Source organism: Neopsephotus bourkii, unplaced genomic scaffold (assembly GCF_033783945.1).
Source record: "Neopsephotus bourkii isolate Nb327-2 ecotype Australia unplaced genomic scaffold, CSIRO-AGI_Nbou_v1 NB_1600, whole genome shotgun sequence".
In the NCBI taxonomy this organism is placed as follows: domain Eukaryota; kingdom Metazoa; phylum Chordata; class Aves; order Psittaciformes; family Psittacidae; genus Neopsephotus; species Neopsephotus bourkii.
This window is the reverse complement of record NW_026902076.1, coordinates 6354676-6370491: the sequence shown is the minus strand read 5'-3', so window position 1 is coordinate 6370491 and position 15816 is coordinate 6354676. Positions and strand designations below refer to the sequence as shown.

The following is a 15816-nucleotide window of genomic DNA, read 5'->3' as shown; positions in this document are numbered from 1 at the left end:
GTGCCTCTGAGCATTTCATTTGCTTTCTCCAGCCCCTGTCCCAAGCTGCGGTACCTGACATGGGGAGGAGGTTATGTTTGCAGTGTAGAGCTGCTTATAAAGGGCGTTTTTAAAGCACTTTGTGCTTCACAGTTGATTTATGGCTCGTCTGCATAGGCAGGCATTCATAGAATATTTTTTGTGTTAAACTTTTCCTGATTAATTAAACTACAATAACTTTCTCATGTCCTTGACTTCATCCTTCTTCCTTGCCTAAGCCTTTCTTTTTTTCAACTACAAGTGAGACAGCGTGGGCAGGTGCCACATGGTGTGTTGCATCCCCTCTGAGGTCCATGTTGTGTGCCTCTGCTGCAGGCTGTTGGGCGACCTCTGCTTCAGAGCTGTTGGGTGACCTCTGGAGCAGTCCCTTGTTGTTGCCAAATGTTGCTGCCTGCTCCTCACCTTACTTTAGATCAGGAGGATGCTGTTTAAATCTGCATATGCTCCTCTCACCCTACACAGCTCTTGGTGGATTAGCTGATCTGTTGTATTGCCCTTGGACACTTCATTTGTAACAGAGAAACTCTGAAGCGATGTCCTGCTGCATAAGAAAATTGTGGTTCTGACTTGACATCATATGAAATCATACTCTGCCTCATCCTTTCTTGACTTTTGATAACCTCTTTTTGAATTTAGTTAAAGCCTAGTGAGCTTTCTGTTAGCTGCTTGTGCTGTCACTGTATCTGTTTGCAGAGTAATTCTACTTTTTACAACCCAGAACTGTTGAAGTTCAGGCGATTCTAATTGATCCAGCTGCTTTCTCCAAAACATCCAGACCTGATTCTCACTGATCAGGTCTTTTGAGCCTAAGACACTTCTAACTATTCCATACCTTCATGAAGATGCTTATGTTGATGAGGTAGGTGAGCTGATGGCAACTATATGTTGTTTTGTCTGGCCTCCTGCTAGTTTAACCCTGGAAGAATGAGCTTCATGCAGCTTGCTACTATAAGGATGCAATATCTAAACCAGATGCTTGGTTTCCATCAGGTTGCTTCAAGTAATTTAATTTAGAAGCTTAGGTACAGTACAGAATATATGACCTGTCTGTATTGAAGTGGTTAGACTCTCAAAGGAGAGAAGAGGGTGCTGCTATAGGCTTCTGTAAGGTACCTTCAACTTCATAAGTATCAATACTGGGAATTCAGGCTTTACCTTTGCAAATAGTACACTATGATGAGAAATGGCCACTCTTGGTTTTGGTGTTTAAACCTCTCTGCTGTGCTTCTGCCTCTTCCAGTTACAGTATCTCATTACAGTGGTTCAGAACTTCCTGGCTGGTGTTGCTCTCCTCACTCCTCCTCAATAGCAACTGCAGTAAAATTTTGGTAAGATTGAAATCCTTCCTGATAAACAGTCAAGATTTTCTAAACTGGGGGAAGAAAACCCCATCCAAATGCTAGTAAATAATGTAAGTTGCAGTATGTTAAACAGTAAAGACCATTAATCCTGTCTTTGTGTTGCCACAAGAAATAATTTTTACTCTTCTTTGGGCCTGCATGTCCAGGAGCACGCAAACAGATTTTGAACTAAAGCCCGTCTTTGTGTATCATTTTCATGGTGAGGGATTATTGCTTTTCTTGCTTCTTTTTCTGCCTGATCCTTCTTTCTTCAGATGTCCCATATCCAGCTGTGAGGGCTGTTTTGCCTTTCCCTGTGGCAGTGCCATCTAGAGTCTGCAATATGTTTTTTAAATATTCTTCATGTCTTTCATTGTTGAGGTGGGAAAGAAAAAGGTTTCCTTCATGTAAAACTGTCACAAGGCTTCTTCCCTATCAGAAACCGATTGCATTTTTTCTTACTGTCAAAAGCTCTTTCTCTGTTCTGTGAAGTCTTGGAACAAGAGTCCTGAGATGGCTTTGAAAAGTGGATGTTTCCCTAAGGAGATCTCCCAGAGCATCTCTGGCCTAGTGTTGCCCTTGGAGATGATGGGGTAACTGTGACTTGATGAGTCACTATGCAAAGGAAGAATTACTCCCTTGAGATTTTTTCTTTCCTTTCCATAAACTGCTTCATGAAAACAGTGCTCTTTCCACAAACAAAAAGCAAAACAAAAAAGAGATTCTATTTTTGTTTGAGCTTTTTCAGGCAGTCCATGGTAAATTCTTTAGTCATGTTGTAAAAGCCAGAAATACTCAGTTGAAATGTCTCTACAAAGCATTCAAGAAGTGTTAAATAGATAAATAAGTAGACCAGCTATTTGAACAGCCTTAAGTCCAAAATGAGTCTAGCCCTGTAAACAAAGCAGGCTGAGGAGAAGGAAGAAACTCTGTATGACAGAGAAGATGAGAATCACAGAATCGTATAGTGGAAGATAATGTGGATAGGATGTTTGCATGTCTGCACCTTCCTCAGACCTTTCATGTGCTGCTCTTTGTATTATCTCATTTAGGTTTTAAAAAACTAACCTTTAGCTGGCTAGTGGCTACAACAGGCTGTTTTTTCTTCATGAAGGACTAAAAATTGTAGATGTTTTGTCTGTTTAGTAGGATCGATGAATGTTTTGGGTTGGAAGGGACCTTAGAGATCATAAAGTTTCAACCCTCCTGCCATGGGCAGGGACAGGTTCCACAAGACCAGGTTGCCCCAAGCCCTGTCCAACCTGGCCTTAAGCACTGCCCAGGGATGGAGCAGCTACAGCTTCTTCAGATGTCTTGTCAGTCCCTTAGGTATTGGAAGGCTGCTCTGCGGTGTCCCCAGAGCTTTCTCTTCTCTAGCCTGAACAAGCGCAGCTCTCTCACCTTGTCTGTGTAACAGAGGTGCTGCAGCACTCTGGGTATCTTCATAGCCTCCTGTGAGCTCACTCCAGCAGGTCGTCTTTCTTATGTTGGGGCCACCAGAACTTTCCTAATCTGGTCCCTGGCTGCTCAGACAGTTTCTCTGAATTCCTCCCAGGCTACCTGTCCTTGCTGCCTTGTTTGTTTTATGAGATTAATTTTGGGATGGCAGCTGGCCCTAATCCCATCCCTTTAAACCTTTTTTATAATGGTCTGATTTTTTTTTTTCCTTCTTCTGTGTGATGGTACATCTTGCCTTACAGCCAGCTCTTATTGCAGATCATTCATTACAGATCATTCATTACATCCGTTTGGTCAGCTAGTCAAGCTTAAATTGTGGTGTGCTTCATTTGCAGAAATGCAGTAAGATTGTACCAGTTTTATTAAACTCTCTGAAAGGAACAAAGCATGACCAAATGGAGCTCATTGCTTGACTGATCCATCAGGTGACCTTGGATAAGTCATTTAGTTCTTACATGTGCTTCTGTTTCCTGTTCCTTTACCATCACCTCTTTGTATTGTAAGGTCTTTTCACAAGGTGAATTATTTGGTTGAGCTACTTAAACATACCAAAAGTCGTACAAATATTCTGTAATAACTATGCTAGCAGTATAGGGAGATAGCTTCCAAGGAGGTGCTTTCCATGGTAACCCTTCTGTAGTTTACAGGTAGGTTTAGTGTTACTCTACCACCTCACAGTTATTATAATTAGATAAAACATAAATTATATATAGAATGAAAAAGGTTTAAGTTGAGGTAATGGGAGGGAAGCCCTGATTGCATTGTTCAAGGGAAATGCACTTGTAAACTTCAAATTAGTTTGTATAACTGAATTACTTGTGTGCAGCTCTCTTGTCGTTCTAAGAATCTTCTAAGTAGAAACTGAAACTCTGGTGCTAAAACATAAAATCAATAGGTACTGTTACATCCACTTAAAAAAAATTGTATTGATTTGCAGATAATGGCAGCAGTTCGTTCTTGCAGGATTACATGCCACTTCCTGTCGTAAAGATTGCTTCAGTATATATTACATCTGAGATGGAGAACATAGGTATAAAACTGCTTTGCTTTAATGAATAGTCATTTTACTCTGGGCATTAAAATGAGATATATTTCTTTAAATTTATCTCTAGGGATTGTTTTGATTTCATGGGCAAACCCTGTGTTACCAGAGACTCTAGAACACTATTAAACTTTCAAATAATCTTAGATTGACTTGTTTCTGCAAGTGTTTGAACTTGTCTTCTCTTTGATAGCAACTAATTAAGCAAAAGATTGTGCTCCTTCTGGTGTCCTCCACATCCTTGATTAGAGGGTTAACACCATGTTATCTTGGGTATTAGAAATTCTTTGCTAAACCCTAAGTATCTACTACTAGCATCTAACTCTCTATGCTTCATAACAAATTTGTCACCTTCAGGGGATTAAATTCTTCATGCTGATCATGGTGGTCTCCCGTTGTGCAGCTGTTTTTTTTGGTTTTCTGTGGTTTTTTTTTTTTTTGTGTACTGTAGCTCATGTGAAACCTATTCATATTAAGCATAGGTGACTTCCTGTATTAAAATTACTCTTTTTAACTCTTTCTAGATAACCTGGCTTCCCAGAAACCTCCTGTTAAATGCAAGGGTTTGTTGTCCTGTTTACTGACTGTTACACCTGAGGCTGATTTTGATAGAGATTCGGGATATCGCAGGGTAAGTGTGCAGATACCTGTTCTTGTAGGTTGGTTTTGCTTTCATGGTCTCTTATTTGCTTACACGAATGCAGTTTGGAATGTGCTTTTCCTTCCAGTGACTGCAGCAAGTCCCTGTCAGAGAATGTGCAACTGAGCATCTGTGTAACAATAGAAAATAATGTGGTAGGATGAATGCTAATGCTGTAAACCCGATTAAGAGTATTTGAATTTGGTGGTAGCTCCAATAGGGAGCAGTCTTTTGTGTGTACAGATTCGTAGGCTATATCTTACAAAACTGTAAAAAGCTCTAAGGCACTCATTTGGGTGTAGTGAACATTTTGAGTTCTAAGATGACAATTATGTATGTGTTTTTGTATTATAAATGAAACATTTTTCCTAATGTACATAGTTATAAATATCTGTGAAGTTTGCAAGATCAAGTTTAAATATTTGGAAAAGGGAGATTAAAGGTTACTTAGTTTCTTGGAGACATGAGAATGGGAAAGAAAGAACTGATTCCCTCTCTTATCCAGTTCTTCACACATCAGAGCAAAAACTGAAATACTTGACTTCATTATGGAATGACTCTTGTGGAATTTTTCAGTTCCCAGCTACTGGAGGAAAGTGTGATTTAGTGTTTTTTTTTTTTTCTTTTTCCTCGTCCTCTGTCTTTAATTCTTTACTTCCACTGTCTCTTTCAACCTGCTATTTTTCTTGCCTCAGCCCTTTCCTAGCTTCTTTCTCCAGTCCTGTCTTTTCTTCATGGAGCTAATCCTGACCCTCACTGCTATTTATCTTTCTTATCCTCTTGGCCTCCTTTGACCAGGCTTCTGGCTTTTCGCAACCATATATGTAAATTTGTGGGGTAATTCAGTCTGGAAGACACCTGTGGAGATGATCTAGTCCAGCCTTCTGCTTAGATCAAGGTTACCTACTCCAGGTTGCATAGGGACCTATCCAGTTGGGTTTTGAATATCTCCAAGGATACAGACTCAAAACTTTGCTGGGCCCCTGTTGCCATGTTTTGCCACCTTATGAAGGATATCTGAATTTCCATTGTTGCAGCTTCTTTTTTCTTGTCATCTCTCTGTACCCCTTCAGGAATAGGCTCAGCCTATCTTCTCTGCACCTTTCCTTTGGGGAATTAGAAAACATAGTGAGGTCTGTAGGTGCTTGGCCTGTGTTCCAGCCACCAGTACCTTCCCCTGGACTTGCTCTAGTATGTCAAAGCCTTCTTGTTCTGGAGGGCTTAAAATCCTGCATGGGGGGAAAGGTCATCCTCTGGACCTGCTGGCTGTGCTCCTGCTAATGTAGCCCAGGATGGAAGCATTTTATCTTTGTTGCAAGGGCATATTGCTGGTTCAAGTTCTACTTCTTGTCTACCAAGACCACTAAGTCCTATGTATTTTTTGTCCTATTTTTAATGTTTAATCTTTCTCACACACTGTTGTGCAATCTCTCCTTCCAGTGTTTGCTGTTCCTTCACAGGTTTCCTTATTGAACACTTCAGTATCCCCAGTGCATCTTGAACATAATGTTTCTGGAAGCCTCTTCCCATTAATGAGTTCGAAGAACCACATTTTGCAAACAGTGAAAGCCCATTCCCAAGTCTTTCACTCTTGAAAATGGGCATATTTCCCTGAGCAACTAGCTTAAAGCTCTCAGTGTAGCTTTGGTAATGTAAAAATCTTTTTCAATTCCTATCATTAGTGTGTTCATGGTAAAATAGGAAATTGTGTATATTCTTGAGGTGTATCCAGGTATGTATGGGAGAGTGTATTAAATCCTTTTCTGTGCTGCCAATACACAGTCATAAATAGTGTATATAATAATATATATACAAAACTGTTGCTGGAAATTGAGTCTGAATTATGAGTAAGGCTTTTATTTTATATGCCGCCTTTATGTTTGTCCCTGTGTGTGTGTGTAATGCTGCAAATTGCAGATACCAACAACTGTAATTGTAGTTGTAGTTAAATCAAATGTTCTTCAAATTCTATTTTATTTTTTTTTTTTGTAGCCATCACAGTGAATAATGTATCTGGGTTTTCCTGTATTTTAATAGAGTCTGTATGTTGGGAGATATGCCAGAGAATGGACACTCAGGAATAGCCTCAGCCTTAGCTTGACACACTGATCATATGGTCCTTGGGGAAGGGAGACATGCTCCTGCAAGCTTTGCTCACTGGTTCCCTTGTAAGTGGCCTTAGGGGAAGGACCGAGAGGGCATCAGTAGTTCAGTACTCAGATCATACTTAATAGTTTAGCCAGGGTGGCTGGAGCTCATGTGCCCGTTACTCTGTGTATTATCTGCCAAGAAGCGGAGCGAAAGAGAGCCATGAAGGGGGCAAGTGGAGCAGAGGGGATTAAATGTGCTGAGTCACGGAAAAAATAGTTGAGCAGAAAGTAAGGAAAGTGGCAAGGAAGAGAAAACATACAGGACTGAGGATGAAGACTTTATCTTGCAAAAGAGTGTTTCGGTTTTAATTCAGAGAAATGTTGTCCAACTCATGAAGAAGTAGTTACACTAGAGCAACTCACAGAGTGGTGACAGTTTAATTCACTTTCTGTGGTGGGGAATGTCTAGCAGATCTGGCTTGTGATAAGTTGCAGCATCACCTAGTCACATCAACATGAAATGCTGAGGATAGTTTTAGGCTGAATATCAAATTATTCAAAGTTATTCTGTTGGGTTATGGTACGCCTGTGGGTGTTTCTGCCACCATAGCTGTGAGCTGGTTGTAACAAAAGGAAAAAAAAATAAATTAATTTGGAAAGGAGAAGCCAGTTGTGTTTGTGGTTCCTGCTGAAGCCTTGTGGTAAGTTTGAGAAGTTGTTTGAAAGGGGCTTGAATTCCTGGTTGGACTTTGTCTCCTTCTGGGAATGGGCTGCATGTAGGAGTTGCACACTTGTCTGTCTTATCCATTTCTGGATATTCCTAGTTCAGCTGTTCCCCTTAAAAGGCCTTTCAACTTGCTTAGTTTTTCTGCAGGATATAAATGTATTTCTGCATGTTGACTGTAGCCCTTTATATCCTGACAATCACGTGCGGTTGCAATTTTTGTATTCCAACTGAGGGAGTACTTAACCCCATTTTTTTCTGGTTCAAACTGAGTGAGTTTTCACCATATGCAGCACCTCTTAGGGGGGGTGGGGGGGGATTTGAAATGAAAAAGTTGAGAGCTGCTTCTGTGATGCAGTTATTTTAATAACCATGGGTCTCTCTGCACAGCGCTGATTGCTTTTTTTGAGTATTTCTTAGGAGGAGAGAGGGTCAGGAAGGTGTATAAACTCAAAGCGAGACCTCAAGTGATCATGTGCATTTAGGACCTTGAACTCCTAATTAATGTGTTTTGCTTTTCATTTTTGTAGTTTATAGGTGTGTGAAAGCCAAGATTTAGGCTTCTTCCATTTCATCCTTTACAGGAGAAGGAGCAAGCTGAACGAAGCAGAAAGTTAGTCACAGAAATCCGAGGTCACACTTTTTGTATGAATTTTCAATAAGCTTTGGGATGCAGCAGAGAAACCAAGGAATCACTTCACATTTCTTTGGTATGATGTTCATAGACTAATTCAGTTTGGGAGAGACCTTGGGAGGTTATCTTGTCCAGCCCCCTGCTTGAGGCAGAGCAGGTTGTTCAGGGCTGTGTCTGTAGCCAGGTGATACCCTCCCTGGACACGGCTCTGCAGCCTTCCTGGGCAGCTGCCATGCTGGTTAAGCACCTGCTCTGAATTTTTCTTCCTTATGTTTTACCAGTGTTTCCCTTTGTGCAGCTTGTGCTGTTGCCTGCTTTACTACGTGCTGCAGAAAGACTGTCTCACTGTGTGCTCCAGACCTTTAAGCATCCACTAAATCATAACAAACTGGAGACCTGTGTTTGTAAAGAGCTTGGATCAATGTTTGTCAAGCATCTACACATCAGGCAGTATTTTTTCCTGTGTGTGTTTGGGTCCTTTTAACAGTATCTAGGTTGTTTGCTTTTTTTGTAAACAGGGCTGATTTTTCTGTGCTGTTAGGTAAGGCGGCAAGGGTTGATTGAGGAACAGGTAACATCCATACTAACATCTCCATAGGCGCCAACACAAAAATACCTATGTTCCTTTCTGCCTATACATATACTTGTTAGGTAGGGCTAGATTTACTTGCAGATCTTGGGATTAGATGTGGTTCCTGTTCCTATCTCTGCTACAACTACCTTTGCAGTAGTTTTGCCTTAGCTTTCATGTCATTAAAATGGAGATTATATACTCTTATTCACAAGAGTGCTGCAAGTCCTATGGTAACTGCTAAATGCTTTTAGTCATTTGGGAGAAAACTGCTATAAAAAGGAAAAAAAAAAGAGGTATGTTTATAGTATAAAATATGTGCTTGTAGTTATAGGGTTATGTTAACTCTGTACTCTTTGTAGATTGCTTTTAAACCAAAGTAGTATGCTTTTTTAATGTGTTGTGTTACTGTACAAATTAGATCCTTTTATCCAAATTACTTGTTGGAATTGAAGGAGACATACACAAGGGTTGCTAGGATGGCCTCATTTTTCACATTCAAGATTTAAAGTAGAAACAAAGCTTAGAAACTTGGGATTCTTTTAAAATCAAGTCCTTTCACAGAAGCAGTTAAGTATTCTTTTTGTCAGCTATAATAATAATAATGAGGTTTTGGTGCTGGGATGAGCGATAATTGCAAATGGCAAAAAGTCATCAGACGTTGTTACTCAGGTTGCAGATTTTATTAATCGTAGAAGATATTATTCACCTAGAAAGGCTGTTCTGTATGTGCTCATTTACATGAAGACTTGCTGCCTTGTTAAAAATGAACAAAAACCAACCCACAAAAAACCCCACCAAATTCCCCCCCCAAATTTTGTCCTGTTCTTCAAAACCTTGACTACTTTGTGCTTCACGTACAGTTTGCTTATAATGTCATCTGTGCTCCTGCTTATCCATGGAACAAATCTTATTTTGGGACAAATCCTATTTTTGCCTCTCCTCTCTCAAAAATTTATCTGCTGCTTTTTGGATTTATTCCATCAGCTGATTACTGTGCATCTCCCCTGCATGCATTTCCTCCACAATTAAAAAGGATGTTTATCTTTTATAAATGACTTCTTAGGTAGATGAGTTGTGTGGCCCTTTACATGTTTCTGGTCTCCTGAGGTGTTGGGATTTGCAGATGTAAATTAATTTTTTATCCGTTTTCCCCCACTTCTTTTATGTTGTTTTCAACATGAGTCTTCATTAAGTGAAGAAATTGAGCACATGCTTCACGATAGGAATACAATTAGTCAATGAGCTTGCCCTGTGAGCTTAAAACAGAGTACATACTTTAGTATCTCTTTAATTGGGGTGTTGGATGGTAAACTCTTCAGGGTATGGCTACAGCCTTTACATGTTCTGCTAGAGAATTCACAGAGAGAGCATTGCTACAGCATGAATATTCAATAACTGCCTGCCTGCCCCTTATTCCTTATGCTGAAATATTAATACAGCAGTGATTTTGCACCTAATCTTCCTGAGATAAGGTGCATGTAAGTAATCCTACTGACAATATCCTGCATGGACCCAGGCCTTTTTGCAGGATCACACCTTTCTGGACCGTCCTGAACACCAATTACTCTCAGTAATGCAGCTGGATCTACAGCTGCTGTTGCTAAAATGATGATGTGCTTTCCCATGGAAGGCAAGGAGCATTGGCTCTGCTCCCGGCTGTGTGCCACTGGGTCACCGCTTCAGCCTGCAGAAGGACATTAGCTCTAAGGGAGGTATAAAGCTACTACTCATCGTAGCAGTTCAGACATGTGGATAGAGAAGTACATTACTATAATTCCCATTGTGACAAAGCTCTCTTTGAACTTTGCCGGTACCAAATTGAGATCCTTCAGCTGGCATTTTCATCACTCGGGCCTTTTCAAGATCACATTACAGGTGACTCAGTGGCAAAACAGCTTCAGAAGTACAGGATTCCTGTACTCTGCCATGCTCTGGGCTGTGACTTGAAAACAGGATTTCACAACTGATATTGCAGACTTTTGAGTCTATTTTCTCAACTAATATTTAAAGTATGCCCACCACTTCTGTTCTCAAAGTTGGTTGTTCAAACTATAATATATTTCAACACAAAATTATGCAGCCTAAAGTGAAGATTGGTGCAGTAGTGCAGCAGTGTTCTGTTTCACATATATTTGAAAGCTGAGAAAGCTTCAGCTGAATTCAGACGACAAAGGCTTGTCAAATTGTTCACAAAGAAACGATTGCTCTTGGATGGAATTAATTTGCAGTATCTCATTTGCCATCTTAGTTTTGTCATGAATTTCCCCTACTTGGCAGCCTGAAATGCCAAGTGAAAAAGTGTTTCAGTGAGAGATAATATAATATACTAAGAAAATGTTATTGATCACAGTATGCTTTTACTGGAAGATGACTTTTTCTGACCGGAACACAAGGGACTTTGCCTTGTTATAGTAGGAAAATGTATTGTAATATGCAAACAGGATTATTGTTAAGGTCACAGCAACTTTGTTTTTACATTCCACTTCCTCTGGAAGCAAGCTTCTCCACAACTAATATTGTCAGCTGGGATAAAGCAAGAACAATTTCAGTTTTAGACTTAAAAAAGGTTACAGCAAGGCTCTTGTTTTATGAAGGAAAGAAATGAATGCTGTTTTCCACATCACCAAAGGTCAGAACTTGTAATTCAATGGGCATTACTGTAGGTATTTTGTTATGGTGATGGACTGTATTGTGATGGCTCTTTGTCAGAATCAATTAATGTACATTTTCTCAACATACAGGTATTTTATGCATATGTTATAGACAGAAAATGTTACACATCTTGTTATAGAGTGGCTACCACATGCAAGGACTATCAGGCACTTAATTTTCCCAGCTAATGTGGGAAGATTAGCAAACTGGAAGAGTCTGTGTTGCTCACAGACAGGTTATGTGGGTATATGGACATTATTACCCTGCAAAGCATGAGGACATAAATTTGTGATGGGATGCCCAGCACAGGGAACTTAGAACAAGGACACTTTTAAAATGTTTGATTTAAAGAGGGCTTCCTCTGCATAAACAGTAGGTCAAAGCCATTAAGGTTCTGCTTGCAGTGAAGGGCTCAAGACTTCCCCTCAAGAATAAGCACATCATTAAGATGATACTTCTTAAAAGCATTTCAAGCTATTTCTAATGAAACTCATCCAAAACACATTCTGCAAAACTTAACTCTTTAACAATTTTTTCTATGTGTGATTTACGTTACAGTATTATGAGTCATGTTAATTGAGACTGGAAACACAAACTCATTTGGAATAAATCAGTGAGGGTTGCATTGCAAATCCAAGAATATTGTATTTTCTGTGTTTGTTTTCCTTTTGTCCTGCTCTATTTCCAACACGTCCCTCCAGTGGCTTTCTCTGGTTTTGTTGCAATCAATCTCCACTTCAGTGAATCTGGAGATACAAACTTGACTGCAAAAATTCAACTCTGGTATGGTAGTGGGTTACTAACCTGCTCAAGGTTTCCACATGGCAAAATGATTTTTTTACTTCAACCAGTCATTTCCTACACAGGCAAAGCAGTGTTGCTAAAATTTCGGTGAATTGTTATAGTCTGAAATTTAATTATATTTCTTTTACTGCTTTTTCTAATTTGGTTTGGACAAGTTAGTGTAATTTAGGGGAACAGATCTTAGTTGCATGAAAGACCTATTTCCATGTTCCCCTTTTGCAGACTCTTCTTCTAACATGCAGATAGCCAGGTGCAGGAGAGACCCTGCTTCTGTTATTAAAGTAAGCATTAAGGATTGAAAGGTTTAGATTATGGCTTTTAAGAGAGAACAACAAAAGAAAACCCAGGTCCCTAGGTCATCTTTCCCCCTTCAGCTGCAAGAATTTAGTATGGTTTATTTAGCACAATAAACAGGACTTGAAGTTCAAGTGTAGTAAAGGTTACAGAGGAATATGGTTATATTTCCTGCAAGAGTAAATCTGTTGTTTGTACTTCTTAGGATGTTTAACAATACAAAAATCCCTCTGTTATTTTCCTCCATTGCTTGAAGAGGAGGAGAGTTACTGCCATTGTTTCACTTTCCAGTCCCTGTGGGATCTTAGTTTAAGACAACTTGGCTTGTAGGATCAACTCTGTGAGTGCAGATGTCTACCCTGTGGGACTTGTGCTCCTAAAGATGCTTTATGTTGCCGCATGTTTTCCTACCACTTGGCAGGAAAATGATGCTCAGCCTTTGTAATTCTCTTCCATCTTCCCAGGATGTGCCAGAGCTCGCCCTGCTCACAAAGCATCTCTTGTGCAGGCATGAGTCTCCAAAATGCTGTGGCAGTTTGGGATGGCTGGTAATGTCTCCTTTTCAGCTGTGTTCAGTAAGAATAGGTAGAGTTTCAACACATGTTGTTACAAAACAAGTCTATTAACACAGCTGTTCAGCATTTCCTTGCAACCTTTTGTGACTAGCTCTCAGAATGCTGTTTAAAATACCACTGGAATCAGCTAAATCTGGTCAGCCCTGTGGATGAACTCAGGTACTTGGTTTGACGTGCCTGAAAAGATGAATTATTTAAACATAAATCCATTTAGTTTTCATGTTCCCTATCCTCATGAACTCAAAGATGAGGGGAAGGGAAGAGAAAAAAAAAGACATGTGGGTGAACAGCTTGTGCTGCTTAAATCTCGACTAAGGTGTTTGGTTTTGAAATGATTGTTGGTGGGCACTGTAAAGACAGGGAAGGTATCTTTCTCTTTTACTGCATTTTGCACTTAGTGTGAAAATCCAGTGGTAAGTGCAAAAGATGACAATCTATAAAATCCTGCTGTATGTTTGGGGAACAGTTTGATATAATGACACAAAAGATATCTCTTAATCTATGCGCTTAATTGAAATGCAGTAAAGAACAGCATCTCTGCTTATGAGTATGGGAGCAAAAAAATTTATACTAAGTGTTTATGGAGACACAAAAAGGCAGTTCTTGAAGAGAGCAGACGACTTAGGATTTTTTTTTTCTGCTTACAGGATTTTGTTTTTTTTTTTAAAGCTTTTTGCACAGATAAGGTAGATTGAAAGAAGCAGAATATCGTATCTCTTGATGGTGGTGAGAAGATCACAGCCAGATTTGCATCTTCCCCTGCTCAGTCATAAGCCTGCTCGTGAGCTGCTTTACATCCGTGTGAAACTCTGCACAGCCTGGATTTGAATAATAGAGTTGCTGTTAATGTCCAACATAAAGATGATTGGTTGTAGGCTTGATTTATGGGAAGCCAGAAGTGGTGAAGTATACGGTACACGAGGGGATATTTATGCTGCTAATGCTTAAAACACAGCTGAATGTTCTGTGCGCTGTAGATGCTTTCAAATGGCAAAAACAAAGGTGCATATAGCAGTAAATCCAGTTATTCTGATAGTTGAATGGCCCTAGATCAGGATCTGACTGTGCAGTCTCTTCAACATGCAGAGCAAGTCTGGTAAGCCCCTGTTTAGTTACTGCCTGTTACAGGATTATCAGCTTTGAATCAAAGAAAATAATTTCAAATATGTTAGGATTTAGGGTATATTGTTTCATCTTCATCAGTTCCTAATGCAAGAATTGTTTTTTCCAATTTATGTGCAAATAGGCTTCCAAAATCCATTGCTGTGAACTGAGATTTTGTCAGATTTTTTTTTCTTCACCAGATTACTCCTGTTCTGCTAATAACTGTCAAATTGCACCTCAACTCAGCATTTTCTTGATTTATCTTGCCTGCAGTAGCTAACAGTAACTCTCTGAGGTGTATCACTTGGCTGCTTTGCAAACAGAGTGCTCTTAAGATACTCAGCTGTGCATTTAGACTTTTTGAAATGCTACAGCAATTATATTTGATTTTTGGAAGAAGAATTCATTGTCGAGTCAAAGTGGATGAATTTTTCAAGATGCAGAGGACTTTTTCTCAGATGTTCGTAAGCTGAGCAGGCATACTGCATTCATCATTCTGTAATGTCTAAAACATATACCAGCTCGATGTTTTTAGTCTCTCTTTTTTCACCAAACAAAATATTAGTCCGTTCTTCCTGCTAAATAATATATTCTGCTCCATTTGCACAAATCCGTCTCTTCCCAGGTTTCTCCAGCAAAATACTTCACAGGGAGGGAGGTACTGGAGAGCCCTTGTTTTACAGCTGGCTGTAGCTCCTCTCATCTAATGTTGTTAGTGATGGTTTCTTCTGGCCACTTCGTTTCTGAGGCAGAAAGATGTTATTAATTAAAGAGCATTTGCTGAGGTTGAGATGGATTTTGTCTGATACAGAAAGTTTACCTGCTCTCTCTTAAAATACCATTTCTAAAACATTTTTTGCATTTTAAGCAATTTATTTCTCTCAACTCACTATCTGGGGAAAAAAGACTACAGCAAAAACCTCTGTAGGTGACTTCTGAGCCTCTGCAAGCAAAGTGCATACTAGCCCATCTCAACTTGCTGAAAAACTTACTGTTTTGACAGAAGGTGTTTAATATTAAGAAAACATAGATGAATACCTGTCTCAGTGTGCTGTGTAGGCTTGAACCAGCAAGATCGATGCATCCAAATTATAGCAGCTTTACCTAGTGTGAATGAGATGCTTCTTATATTTTCAGGTAAAAGAAATCAACAGCTATTAATTTGGCAGAATTATTTATTTCTTACTGATGATATTTTCAGTGTATCTAATCAGACACTCATGAATAGAAATGAAACAATTTAAATAGAGGCAGTGTACATTGTATGATCTTGTTTTCTCAAACTGTTCCATAATGCGGTGGATAAATTTATCTGTTCTACTGAAAAGACTTCTGCAGAAATCATATACACTGCTTTCACCTCTATTATTAAATATGACTGTTTTATAACTCTTGGAAGATGGTTATTTCTGCTTTTGCTGCAGGCACCTGGGAAAAAAAATGTTCATTTTAGGGGAACAGAATGGAAGGGTATTCTTATAGAGCCTGAAAATCCAGACAGCTGCACCAGGAGCACTTGACTTGAGAGGCATGCTAGAAGATTATGAACTTACCTTATTCCACTCCCCAACCCTTTGAAATCTTGCAGGGTGCAGGTTTACAGAAGGTAAATTAATGAGTTGAAAGAGGTTGGTCTGAATCAACATTCAAGCTTCTTGGAGGCCCATGAGCAAATGCTCATGAAATTCTGTGGTGGCACTGGAATTTTACTCTGAATCATTGGGTAAATTTGTGTCAGTGTGGGAGAGAGGCAAGGTTTAGGTGCCCTCACCACTAAACGACTGTTGACTGTCCATCAGGCCTGTGGGGAAACCGATGGGCTCTGCGGAGGTCTCTGTTATGCTTG

General features: G+C 39.6%; 1 protein-coding gene across 3 annotated transcripts in view; it reads left to right on the top strand.

The window, feature by feature from the left end:
* Positions 1 to 15816, top strand: part of KLHL29 (kelch like family member 29) — a 405698-nt gene that overhangs the window by 64524 nt on the left and 325358 nt on the right. For 2 of the 3 annotated variants that reach the window (XM_061372335.1, XM_061372333.1), the window contains exon 2: positions 4404 to 4510. The exons of the other annotated variant lie outside the window; for it this stretch is intronic. The gene's annotated coding sequence lies outside the window, so the exon portion shown is untranslated. The remainder of the gene's footprint in view (positions 1 to 4403; positions 4511 to 15816) is intronic. 3 annotated transcript variants of the gene reach the window in all.